Source organism: Castor canadensis, chromosome 12 (assembly GCF_047511655.1).
Source record: "Castor canadensis chromosome 12, mCasCan1.hap1v2, whole genome shotgun sequence".
Lineage (NCBI taxonomy): Eukaryota > Metazoa > Chordata > Mammalia > Rodentia > Castoridae > Castor > Castor canadensis.
In genome coordinates, this window is record NC_133397.1 from 25,156,494 (window position 1) to 25,168,800 (window position 12,307).

Consider the following 12,307-nt stretch of genomic DNA (forward strand, 5'->3'; position numbering starts at 1 on the left):
ATGTTCTTTATTAAGTTCATGTCCTTTGGTTGTTTCTTCTCTATTTTCATTTTATTGTTTTATTTTTCCAGGGTAAATGAGCTCAATGACTTTACTCATATATTTTTCAAAGCATAAATTAAGAAAGAAGTTGCTGCTGCTGCCTGTAGAGGTATTCTGAAAGTATTGCTAATTGGTTTTCTTGCAGAAACTCAGTTTCTAAATCCCACTGGTAGGTGTAAGACTCCTCCCCTTCAGGATCTTTTTTTTTTTTTTTTGCTCCATCTGGATACTTGATTCCTTTTTGAAAGGCACTGAATTTCCATTTTGTCTTTGACCTCAGGTACACAGAACTCAAATTGATTCAGCTTATCTTTGAAGTATTTTTTTCTGACTGGGTGTAGTGGCTGAAACCTATAATCCTAGCTATTCAAGAGGTGGAGATTGTGAGGATTTTGGTTTCAGGACAGCCTAGGGAAAAAGTTTGTTGAGACACCATATCAACCCATGGCTGGATGTGGTCATATGCCTGTCATCCATAGCTACAAAAGAAGCATAAATAGGAGGACTGTGGTCCAGGTCAGTCTAGGCATAAAATAAGACCTTATCTAAAAATTAACCAAAGATAAAAGAGCTGATAGTATGGTTTAAGTGGTAGAGCACCTGTCTAGCAAGTGTGAGGCTGAGTCCAAACCCTAATACTACCAAAATGCATGAGATTTTTGTTTTAACTATTTATTCATTCTCATAAGAATTAAGCTTTTGAATTAGCTTAAATCTTGCCAGTTTAGACAGCTAGGCTTACTTCTCTAGTTAGCAATGTTTTAGGACAATAGGTTTCTGATTTTGTCATTATCTGTAATTCACAAAGAAGTGCCTTATAGCCTGGTTGTCACCTTAAGCATTGATCTTCATTGCCTTCCTCTTATCCTTTTCTGGTACAGGTCAAGTCCTTTACCTAGAGCTGTCCCAACATGCTCATGAAGGGATAGAAGAGAGAGGGTAAAGCAATAATAGCAAGAGAAAGGAATGAAGCACTCATGTGAGGAATTGAGACATTTGTCTTCTCTAAGATCCTCATTCTGATGGCTCTGTTATTTTTTTTTAATATTCTCAGTGATTTTTATCTAATTTATATTTAGAAGTCCCAAATACAGCATAATCTGTAGTAAGTGCTTGGATATGGAAAGATAGTAGTAACTACCCTGAGCCCTCCCACTCTAGACTCCCTGAATAAACACTGCTACAGAATGCACATTTTTAGGACACAAACATGTCATGTCAACAAATGAAGAAAACGGAATTCCTAGGAAAGAAGTATCTAATCTAAGGAATGATATTTTAATAACATGTTATATTTGTGTAGCTCAAGCAATATTGGAAATTAGGATATTAAATAGGAGCACTCCAAATTGTTGCTACAGGAGTGAATTTAAGGTCTGTCCAGTGTTGTATAAGGGACACTACACAATCAGAACACCATTCTCATCTTAAGTACCTTGCAATAATTCCTTACTCCCAGAAGAATATTTCAAATACTTCTTTAAATGCTGCCTCCAGATGCAGAGAATGCTGACCACAACAGAGAGAAGAAAGCTGCCAAAAAGAACACAAGGTCTGGTGAGTGTACTTGAGAACAGGGATGTGGACATACAGACAGTCCCATTAGTAAGTGAAACTAGCATCTTGCATATTTCCAAATAAAAACAACTTCCATGAAAATCAATTAGGAAAGAATTGATACCAAACAAATGCACTTTGATTAAGCATGAAGGCCAGTCAGTACTAAGAATCCTAAAGCAAGAAGCAGAAAGAATCCAGATAGAACACAATGGTTTAGATGAGAATAACTTGGACCATAGCCTTTGTCACCCAGGTTAAAGGTTTTCAGCAATCCCTTAGTGGGGAATTCTGGGCATGGAGGTGAACCTCTGTATATTCTTTAGAGTCTGCTGCAATTCCAGTTGTAAACATGCATGCATGGCTACCACCATGGGTGCAGGCTCACTCTCATCAAATTTTTTGGCATTTCCATAAAGTCTTGAGTTTAAAAACACCCTTGAATATGTAATACATAGAAACCTGAACTGAATAAACTTCTTATATAGTAGAGTCCAAATTCTTAAACCAACACAGAGAAGTACCCCTTACTTTAGGCTGCCATGGCTAGGATGATTCTTACCTGGTTGGGTCACATGTTATTCTCCCACGCCATTTCCCTGTCCACAGAATGGTCTCTTGTGAATTATTTTCATTGACTTTATTGCAAAATCAGGAAAGAGAGCCAAGGAGGTAAAATGCCTCCCAGATCTTTCTTTAATTTATTTCAAACAAGTCTTTCTCTATCTTGAATGAGTAAAAATTATCTCTCTGCTCTAACTAGAATTACAGTGTAGTCATTCCTACTCAAGAGAACTTTATTTTGTCTTATTTTTTGCAATGTCCTGACTTTCCTTCACATTTCTTCAGACATAAATTCAGAGTGATTCATGGCTTTTCTTAACCAGAGGACCATATTTCTTTAGGATGTGTCTTTTCTGAATATTTTGATATCTAGAAATCAGTGAGGCTAAAAAATCCAGATAACATTAATAAAAACTTTGTAAAAAGAGGAAGTAGGGAAATAAAAAAGACAGCTCCATATACTTTTATAGATTATCTGATCCACCCACAAAATTCACCACCGATTAAGGAACTGAGACCTGCTCACCAATCCTGACTCTCAGCATAGTGGTCCTTCCATCTCAAAGGGCAGGTGGGTGGGAACCTCACTGGTTGCAGTAACCTGATTCCACTTTCTCACACTGACAGCAAGCATCATCTGGAGTCTGGAAGAAAACCTTTGTACTGTGGTTACCTTAAGCAGCCTCCCTCATTTTAGCTATGCACAAAGAAGACTCAATGGACAGCGGACTTCCCAAAATTCTCTCACCTCCTCTGAAGACACTGCATTTATCAGACACCACAATGAATCTAATTTGGTTGTGTCATAAAACAGAGAACTATCCCAGCTTGACTGGCATGTGGGGGTGCCCTAAATAAATGGCTGGATATCTAATGAGAGTGAGTCTTCTGTAGGAGTGGGCCTGGGTCTGTGTTTTAGGCAAAATTTAATATAAGAGAAAGAACAGGGGATTCAATGTTTAAAAACTGTATTCATGGGTTGAGGCTATAGCTCAGTGGTAGACACTTGCTTAGTATGCATGAGGCCCTGAGTTTGAACCTCAGCACTGAGAGAGAGAAAGAAAGAAAGAAAAACACAGCCACCAAAGCAAAAAACAAAAACTCTGCAATTGAAGACTGAACTCTGCCATATACCAGCTTTGGAGGTTTGAGCCTGTAACTTCATCTCTATTTCCAATTGTAGGTCAAGAAATATTTAATGAATGTCTATTTTATACTGAGCCTTGTGCTAGTCCCTGGGAATGCTGCAATGAATGAGAGAGAGCAAGTGTCCACTCTTTGAAACTTATTTTAGCTTCAGTTCATCAGGGACTCTGATAACAGCCACCTTTTTATACTATGAGAATCAAACATGACTGTGGATGGAAAAACACTTTGCAGTCTGTGGCTTATGAGTTCACTTGGGACAAGACATACAGCTGGTCCCCAAGCTAGTCAACAGCTCATCCCTGCAATGTTCAGATTTACTGACTCCTTTGACTATCCCAGACTGTGCCCTAAGCAGTGTCACAACTTCCTTAGGCTCTTTCCACAGGCTAGGTAGTGTCCTCACCACAGCCTCATCATTTCTAGTGATATATTTTCTCCAGGCCCTTCATAGAGGTGCTTTGGTCTTTCTTACCCTGTAAGAGTCAAACTCCCAGACACATTTGCTTATTTCTAGCCTTAGCTCTGCTGCTGTGGGGTATTTACTTTGTTTCTGGTCCACAGAGAGGTTTACTCTGTTCACAGAGGAGGGGGCAGGGAGACTGTGCTTCCAGCAGTAGTTCTTTGGACAACTTCTACAATAACTAAGTCAGTTTGTTTTCAAAGCCCAATCAGTTCTCTGAGTGTGGCCATTTCTAGAATGATATCTATGTAAGCTCTGACCCTAGTCAGAAGATCATATCACTTTTCCATCTAACTTGGTTAAAACTAGTTGTATTTGTTTCCTATTGATGCTGTAACAAATTACCAGAAAATTAGGGGCTTAGAATAACACAAATTTATGATATCACAGTCTGGAGGTCAGAAGTCTATTCCACCGGGGTTAAAGTGCTGTGTTCCTTCTATTTCCAGCTTCTAGAGGCTGCCTACATTCCTTTTCTCATAGCCTTTTCCTCTGTCCTCAAAGCCTGGAGTGCAATACTTTTAAATTTCTCTCTGTCTTACCTCTGCTTCCATTTTCACAGTCCTCTGATTCTGACTCTCATTTTACTTGTTAGGATCCCAGGTTACATTTGGTCAACCTGGATAACCCAGGATAATCTCATTTGCAAAAATCCCTTTTGCCATGTAAGATAATATACTCACATTTTCTAGGATTGGAACATTTGTGTGCATGTGTGTGTGTGTAAGTAATTTTTCCTACCACACTAGTCCTAGCATTTTGCTGCCATCGTTCCTTAGGTTCCATATCTTCAAGCAGCTAACCTGATAAGATTAATAGCCTAATGAATCAGGAGTTCTTTTCTCACTCCAGGGGGATCCCGTCTTGGTGCTGTAGTACAAAGGTTGGCCTGAGGCACAAAGCTGTCCAAATTCTAGAAATCATGGCCAAAACTTGGGAGGAGATGTCTGTATTTAGCTTGTAGGATTTCTGTGCCTCACAGATTTTGTGCCAGGTATTTAGCCATCATTTGTATTGGACAGGCCCAACCCCCATCTTATATTGGGGCAGGAAATGGCCTTATTGAGCCTCTGATCTAAGATCTTTACATTTCAGATGAAGAATCTAATACCTACAGAGGTAAAACAATGTCCCTAATGGAAGAGTTGAAACCAAAGTCCAGGCCTTCTCTCCCTCAACTTCTGCCTTTTTCTTATTCTACATGTCTATCTCCTGATTTATTCTCTAGGCAGGGTTATAAATTTAGTGAAGGAGAATAATGCTCACTAGACATCCACCATTCATTGCTTCCAATGAAAGGCTACCCTTAGAAGTCAAAGGAAGCAGTCCTGAGAGAGGGTGAACAATACTGCACCAGAAGCAAGCGTGCCAGCCCACTAAGGCAAGTCCTTATATGAAGTTCAAGCTTCAGCCACTAGGTTGGTGCCAGACTTCCATTAGGATGACTCACATACCAGTGTTTGATGATTACACAAGGATCATGATCTAAGGCCTGAAAACCTTGTTACTCAGGAAATGAGGGACAGTTTTCTGCAAATAGAACTAGATAACTAATGTGGCCTTTCATGCTGAGTTCCAGAAGAGGGGCAGGGACAAGAGACTACACAGTCACCCAGTAACTTTAGTTTGATAAGGAGTTGTGCTCAAATGAAAGGCATGACCTCCATAGCCATTCTGGCAAGTCTGCAGGGACAAGGGCTTAAATAAAGTAGGCTGTATCTATGCCATTTCTGCTTAAATGCTCTACTTAGAACCCATTGTTTCTTCGTTTCTACAAGTACCCTTTCCTACCCTTCAAAGACAAGCCAAACAAAGAGTGGACGCGGACAGAGAGGGAAGGGATGCTCTGGGTTTGTGAGGTGACACCAATTGCCAATGCACCATACCCTATAAAGGAAACAAACTTCTCATCTGACTGCTTATCTACCTTACCCCAGCCAGCATCACTGGCATTTTGGGTTGATATGGTATAAAATAGTTAACATTTTCCTCCAGAAGTCTAAAATAATCCAATATGATACTGATTGCTTTGTAATAAAAAGAATAACATGTTTTATCTTATTATAAAAGTAGTACATGCTCATGGGCTCATATGTGGAAAATAACAAAAGCACATAGAACAAATGAAAATCACTGAAAATTCAGTCATCTAGAAATAACTTCTGCTATGATATTGCTGTATTTCCTTGTAGTCTTTTTGCCTTATGGACATACATAGTATTTTTTATGAGACAACTTCTCTTATATACATTGCTTAACCTGTTTTTAAAATATAAAATAAATCTCAAACACTTTCCTACATTATTAAATATTTTACATAGTATAAATGTGATAGTAGCATATTTTAGATATACCATAATTTATATAACTAATTTCTATTACTGGAAATTATATTATTTCAGCATCATAAATAGAAGCATCAATATAGATTTTTAGATTTCTAGTAGAAAATATTGGATTACCACCTTGTGCCTAAGGTATGTCAGTTGAAACTGAAGCAAGAATTTCTATAGAGAAATATATCTTTTGACTTTAGAGAATCATGACTTTCTTCCTCAAATCATGTTCACACTGAGAAAAGGCCTTTGAAACATAAGACAGACCAGAGGGCCTAGACCTGTCTGTGAGGCCCTCTTGGGGAAGGAGTCCCTTGCTAGCACAGGCCAGGTTATAGGAAGTGAGTGGGCAGGTAGAAACCGTCCTTAAAACATCTGAGAAGACACAGAGACATCAGTAACTCTGGGGTCAGGGTGAGATGTCTTAGCAAATCAAGAAGTTTGATTCCATTTATAGGGGACAGAGGCCTTGCAGTGGTCTCCAAACTAAGACCATAATTATATTTCTTCTCATCTTAAAAAGTGAGAAAGACAACTACTTGGATGGCAGAGATAGGAGAATCATGGTCTGAGGCCAGCCTGGGTAGAAGGATGGGACCTTAACAGAAAAATAACTAAAACAAAAAGGGCTGGAGGCATGGCTCAACTGGTAGAGTGCAAGCACAAGACCCTGAGTTCAAGCCCCAGTACCACTCAAAAAAAAAAAAAAAGTAAGGAATTAACTTTGCTAATAGTATCATATAATTATAGGCATATAATTGATGAATACATATATAGTATATACTCAAAAATATTTTAGTGGTGGGGAAAACAGTAAGATAATTTTGAAGTCCACTGCCTTAAAGTAGAAACTTGATGGTAAACAGAGAGAGCAGGAAGGGAGTTTGAGGAAGGTGGAGATTGAGTGGTTGCCATGAACAGTTCCAGTTAGGATCATCTGTTGAAATAAGTGAAGAGAAAGGAACATCATTTTGTTCAGCGCTCTCTGTCTGTCTGTCTCTCTCTGTCTGTCTGTCTCTGTGTGTGTGTGTGAATCACCAGTCATTTTTCTCCTGTTCCAATTAGTTTACATCTCCTGGCTACTCTTCCAGATGCAACATCCTTCTAAAACTAGAGGTCTTTCATAAGGGCTGTTCAAAAAGGCAGGGTTAAATGTGCAGTTATTGACTCTCATTGCTCAGGTGGCTTTAAGAGTGACTCTTGAGCCCTGTGAGTTGTAAAGGATGGACACGCATTTCACCAACTCAATGCCTCTCCATCTGTGAAGTTCCTCCCATCTCCATCTTACCCACAGCCTGTCCATCCCTTTCTCATCTATGTCCACCCCTTTCTCATTTATGGAACTTGCTCTCTAGAGAGTTGCAAACCCGTTCTTATGTATGAAGCCAGTGACTAAGAGGTTAACTGATGAGCTCCCAGTCATTCAGCAAATGAAGCCTGAAGGCAAAAATGAGTGGCTAATGATGAGTTTTGTTGGGTGAAGGAGGAAGTGCTGGGTAGACTTTTATCACTCCAGCTGTCTACCCACATCCCCAAAGGATCAATAATCAGAGCATGAGATTCAGAGCCAACTCAGGTACCCAGCTGCAGCCTGCAGTGACTGAGTACACACAGGGTTATACCCTAAAAGATCTTCCCATCAAGGGAAAGTTCAAATGGTGGCCCAGGTTCCTGTTATTCCTGGGATGGAGTCTACTGGAGAGGTTTCCAGAGCTCTTTAAAGAATATTTCAAGTCATTGGAGTGAGGGAAGGAAATGGAAAAAGTGCAAGAAATGCTGGTATTAACCTGGGCTTCTCTGAACCTGCCTCATTAGCCTTTGTGAGGCCTGAGAACTCAGACCATAGGTGAAGGGAAAATGCCAACCTAGACACAAAGGGGGAAAAAATTCAAGGTTTAGTTGCTTCCAAAGTTATGTCCAAAATCCATAGTACCTGTGAAAGTGACCTTATAGTTAAGAATCCTGGAATTATAACATGCTGGATTTAAGATGGGCCTGAAACCCAATGACATGTTTCCCATTATGGCACAGATTTGAAATAAAAGATCCAGGGTTCAAGAATGCCTTGTGGCGATGGAGGCAGAGACTGGAGTGATACATCTGCAAGCCAAAGAATGCCAAGGGCTGCCGGCAACCATCAGAAATGGATTCTCCTTCATAACCTCTACCAATACCATGGACGTCTTGATTTTGGATGGCTGGCTTCCAGAACTGAGAGAAAACACATTTCTGATGTTTTTCATGCCACTCAGTTTTTATGAATTTGTTACAGTAGCTACAGGAAACTAATACACAAGGGTATACTAGGAGTGGACTAAAAGGCTGCATAACCTTAATCTAGTGTTACAGAATTCTAGTCCTGTGTGGAAGTATTGTAGCCGTTCTAGGGCTTAGAACAATGTTTCACAACCTTTAGAAAATGAAACTGTCTTGATGAACAGAAGAATCTCAGTAACAGTGCTCCATCCAGTCCCTCCCCAAAACAAAGCAAAGCAAAAACTTGAAGATCAGAGCCCTGGAAGAGATTTGAGTTGAAATGGGAAGACGATGAGGCCCCTCACAGCTTTGTCTAAATCCGTTCTTCTGATGCATACATAAGAATGAGAGGGCTTTGAGGTGGGCTGATAATGTGTTTTCCATTTTTACACTACAGTTCATGCTAGAGATCAAAATCTTACCTTACGTGAAGAAGATAAATGTGTTCCCTTGACTACATTCTAAACCAGGAGAAGTAGTCAGCATCTAACATGCCCCTGGCACTTCTTAAAAAGTCACAGACTGCCTCAACCTGATGATTCTCCAAGATTTTATTAATTTATAATATTATGTTCCATCAAAATGATCACTTTTTATTATCTTGCTGCTCTGAAATGTATGTCCCTTATTATTCCCAGTTACAGAGGCCATAAATTAAAATCATTCAAAATTTATACTCTTAGAGTTCATTATCTATGATTGGTATTATCTTTCTGCCTTTTTCTGGACCTTCTTTATCTCCTGACAGGAAATATTGTGGTGGAGTCTAAATACCATCCAGCCAATAAATGTTCAAATAAAAAAAAAAACCAAAAAAAGCAAAACCAGCGGCTACACTATCCTAAAAGACACCACATCACTCCTCTGTCTCTACTACAAAAATGCTTCCCGCCAGCAACACAGAAACAGAAACAGGAACAGGGAGTTAGGACTGGAATGTCAGTCCTTCCTTTGTATGTTATTTCTTCTGCCTGTATCTCCAACTTTTTCCTTAAAGAGCAAGGATCATTATTATGTCAGCCTGTTTCATGAGGAACAATCCTACTTCAGCGAATAAGTGATGCAATGAGTTGATTTGAAAGTGATAAAAGACCCATCACTGAAAGTGCTATATACTTTAGTGTTGTAGCAAGAATCCCTGGAATAGCTGGGAGGCTGGTCCCTTGATTCTGTAACTGGCCAATGCTTTTTGAGTATAGAACCCTTCATTTCAATCCCACAGAAAATAAACACAAATTTCTGACAATGGGGAGAATCCATCAAATTATGTGTGTATATAAAAGCTTGATGAAGCAGACTGGTTAATCCATAGTGGCTTTTGCTGTAGTTGTTCACACCTCTGTCCTTAAGAATGTTACATACTACCATATGGTAAGAGCAACAGCTTTTCAGAGAGATGAATGTTGATGATGTATATATACTTAGAAACTGGATATTCCAATCTTGACTCATCTAATGGGAGAAGTTCTGTATTCAGGGCATGTACTGACCCTTGAGATCAAACTTCATAAAAACATAAAGACATTGATGTGTTTCCACACTAAAAACACTGAGAAATGAACATTTATTTCACCTCCCTTCCCTTCTCTCCTCCTTACTCATTTTCTTACAGTACTCAGTGTAACACGCACATGCCAGAGATCACAAGAGAGAAGATGGAGAAAGAGAAGCAGGTCAGAGGGGCAATGCCCAATTTATTGGCACTGTACAAACAATGTAAAAAGTGCCAACTTTCAAACTTATAATGCCTGACTCCACAAAGTCTATGAAATTCACAAAGAATACAATTTCCATTTGTCTCCCCCTCCCACTTTTTGGCAGTACTGGGGTTTGAAATCAGGGTCTCTCTACCACTTGAGCCACACCCCCAGCCCTTTTGGTTTTAGTTGTTTTTTAAATTGGGTCTTGCACTTTTACCCAGGCTGACCTTGAACTGCAAAACTCTTATTTGTGCCTCCTGGATAGTTGGGATTAGAGGCATGAGGACCATGCCTGGTGCTGACCCTTTTCATCTCACTGAACTGTGATCATGATCAAGCCCTAGAATATAAATATATTTTTAAAAATCTACAATGACCAAAATATATGTTTCTAGACATGGGGTCTTAGAATATGGGTGTCCCTAGTGGTGGATGAATATGAGTGAATCTGAAAGGTAGTCCATGTCAACAGTACAAGCAGCACAGTTACACCTCAGAATCATCTGAGAAATTTACTACAACATTTTTTTTAAAGAATGGAAACTGAAACTGCAATGAAATATTGTATTTCACCCACTAGATGGACAGAAATGAAATGCCAGTTATTGGTGAGCATGTAAAGTCATGGGAAGAAATGCTACCATATCACTGGTGAGAAAGTATAATTAAGTTGGTGCAATCACTCTGGAAAATAGCTTGGCATTACCTGGAAATGGAGGATGCAGTGACCCTATCACCCAGTAATTCAACCCCTGCTAAACGTTCTATAGAAACACTTGGAGAGGTGCACCAAGAGACTGCAAAGATGCTTACAGCAGTGTAATGAGTAATTGCAAAAACCTGGGAACAACCTAAATGTCCGATGACAGCAGAAAAGAGAAATGGCGGTGTTTTCATGCAATAGGTTCAATGTAGTGGAAAAACAATAAACCATAGCTACCTGAATCAAAATAGATAAATCCTAAAGTGATGATATGATTTCATTTATATTAAAAGGTTGCAAACCTAATCAATACACTCTTTGGGACCTTATACATAAGTGGTAAGGCCATAAAGGAAGGTGAATGAATGATTAACACAAAATTCAGGACCATGGTTACCTCTGAGAATGGAGAGGGATCTGTGATGTAGGTTCCAGCAGGTGGTTGCCAAGGGACTGACAGTATTCAAATTCTTACACTTAGAGGTAAGAACACAGGTATTGGTTTGATTGCATCTTTAATCTATACACACATGTGGTTTTGAACATGATAGATTTCACAATAAAATTTTTAAATATGCAAATTCCTAGGCTCCTGTTCACATCTACTGAATCAGACTCTTAGGTTATGAGGTCTAACCAGTACTTTCTGTACCTTTTTCAGTTTATTCTGATGCATTATTAGGTTAAGGGCCACTTCCCCCCGCACATACACTCCCTACCACAAACATAATACACATCAGACATCAGTATTCAGGTAAAAGAAACTTAAAATATAAACCAATCTCAAGAAAGTTATGAAAACTGAAAAGGTTAGCCCAGGAGAATGTACAGAAAGGAACGGTGTCTCAAAGTTCTGATATTGTGACAGGGTTCAAGGCTGAGGTATCATAGAAACCTAAGAGCATTCATTATATTTGTGCCACCTTCATCAGCTGATCTGAGACCTGTCTCTGGCAAACTCTTAATTTTATGATCCCAAGATAATCACCCTTGAAAACTTGGCTGCACAGCAAGCTCTGCTCATAGCTTTTGCTACAGAGGCAGAAACATGACATGGTGGACAATGCCCTTCTCTCGGACTCATCACGAGAAGCATCGAGAGCTGAACCTGTAAGTGGAAGTACAAGTATAAACACTGTGATCTTGGGCCAGTTGCTCTCCTCTGAGTCCCAGCTTTCTCATCTGCCCATTTTCCTTCACAAATTTCAAATCCAATGACACAGTGTAGGTAGAAGGGCTTTGCAAACTGAAAATTCTACTCTGAGTGTCCTGAAGGCCCCTTACTATTTCAGTTATTACTTCTTCCCAAGACCAAATACCCTGCTGTCAGTTTGAGAGTCAGTCAAGGTTTCTGGATTCAAGGAATTGGGATCCCTAAGGTTTGTCTTAGAGAAACCTGAAGGCTGCATTAGGACTTATTGGTTCCCGATTTCTCACTAAAAACTACAAATATATAATAAGTACCACTACTTAGTCAATCTACCCTTTTCAGGCACTGAAAATTCAGAAAGGAATGGTTATAAATAGCTCAGAACTACTG

At 39.4% G+C, this 12,307-nt stretch overlaps 1 protein-coding gene across 1 annotated transcript in view; it reads right to left on the minus strand.

Annotated features, from left to right (window-relative positions):
• Alk (ALK receptor tyrosine kinase) overlaps positions 1-12,307 on the minus strand; it is a 689,643-nt gene that overhangs the window by 459,763 nt on the left and 217,573 nt on the right. The gene's annotated exons all lie outside the window — the stretch shown is intronic.